This window comes from Zonotrichia leucophrys, chromosome 2 (genome assembly GCF_028769735.1).
Source record: "Zonotrichia leucophrys gambelii isolate GWCS_2022_RI chromosome 2, RI_Zleu_2.0, whole genome shotgun sequence".
In the NCBI taxonomy this organism is placed as follows: Eukaryota; Metazoa; Chordata; class Aves; order Passeriformes; family Passerellidae; genus Zonotrichia; species Zonotrichia leucophrys.
The window spans coordinates 12,990,625-12,992,509 of NC_088171.1; positions in this window are offsets into that span (position 1 = coordinate 12,990,625).

The window sequence follows — 1,885 nt, forward strand, 5'->3', positions numbered from 1 at the left end:
GCTGAATCACACCTTTAAAGATTATTTGTTGGGTATTAGCATTTTGTCTAATTCCTTGATGGAGCTACTGGATCCCACCACTGCATTTTCTCTTCCCTGCTGAGCTCAACTTTGAGCTCGACTTGTAGAGCCATCTAAATCCCATCCTTTATTTTTCTCATGTGGGTTAGCCCTTCAGGTCTGAATCTTACCCCTTTCCCTTATCTCTCATAGCCACAGTAATGCCATTTGGTTAAGCATTTAATTTGATTTATTTTTGTTTTTTAGCGAATTTCACCTCTGGAAACTTTGTGTATTGGGGCCACACCAGTATGAAGTGATGAAATACATGTGGTTGCTTTGCCTCCAGGGATGCCTTGAACAAATATGGCCCTGAACCCAATTCCCAATCACTTTATTGGCAGGTATTGCTGTGCCACCAGCACAGGTGTTAATGTGTATTCCTGGATAGTTGTCCAGGATTTGTCCCCACTGTGACATCAGAAGTGTTTTGGTAGGGATTTTAAAAAACAGGCAAGCCAAGATTTTAGCACAGTACAAATATGAAACTAATAGGAAAAGATCATGGCACCAATACATATTTTTGGCAAAAAAAATTTCTTAAAAAAGATCTTGGGGGCAACTAGGTTACTTAAATTAAACCCCCTGTAAAATTAGAGCATGGACTGCAATGAATCAGGGAGAAGTCTGAGGGTTTTGTTAGCAGGTTGTAGCCCCTAGCGACGGACAGGCTGATTAATACTGAAACCGCCTCCAGCAAAGGGATCCTGTGTCAGGAGATGAGACCTGTGCATTACTCACAGCGGTCTCCTGGAGAGGTGAGAGCTCTTTCAGCCTTCCAGTTTCAGTTTGTCACTGGGTCACAATGCACAAGCTTGGAAATGAACAGGATAGAGTTTCACCTGCCTTGGGAAATTCAAGATATTAATATGCATAACACATTTTAATTCACTTCCATAGATCCCATCCTGTTAGCTCGCAGCAGTGTCTAAATGTTACCCATTTAGAAAATGTTGTCTTGTTGTGTTTTGTTGTTTAAAGAAATTTTCCCTCTACTCTCCTTACCCCCTTCCCTCTTCTCTCCTTTCGTAAATATGTAATGAAAATACTTTTGTCATTACAGTTTCTGTATCTGACATTAAAAATGCTTTAAAATTCATAGAACATTGCTTGATGTTAAACTTTGCTCAATAATAGACCACTAGTTTACTTGATACATGACTCTCTGAATACTCTGTACCAGTAAATATAACAAACTCATTATAATTACTTTGTGTAACATGTTTGCATTCAAACATGACCTTGAACTTACTTTTCAAACATTTCAGAAATGTCAGCTATGATGATGATCTTTGTTCATTACTGAAAGGAGTTTCTGGGTCTGAATTGTGTAACACACATTTATATCTATTAAAAATGACACCCTAGAGCTATTTTTATTGTTTTAAACTTTTAAAACACTTTTAAATCTCAGTAGCCCTCTGAGTCATGCGATCCTGTGACCATCTCGGCACTTTTCCAATCCAAAAGTCTATTAAAAGCTTTGACAAAAGAAACCTTAATTTATTTCAGAAGCAGTGACAAGGCCAACCTGCATGCTTATTAACACCCTGCTAAAAATGTCATAAGCATATAGCAGCACATTTTACTGAGAGGTATGTAGTCCTACTGTGAAAAGCACGTGGTATTACTTTGTGTAAAAATGGATGTTATAACATGTTTATCATGGAAAACAACTGCAGCAAGGGAAGGTGGTGCAGTGATCCAACCCCTGCTTTTGTAATCACCTAAGCTTGGTGTTGATCTGTCAGGCCCAGCAGGATCAGCCTCTCTGGAAGGTGATAGTCCTGCCATGTCTCACCCTGCCTTGGGATTGGCCTTTAGG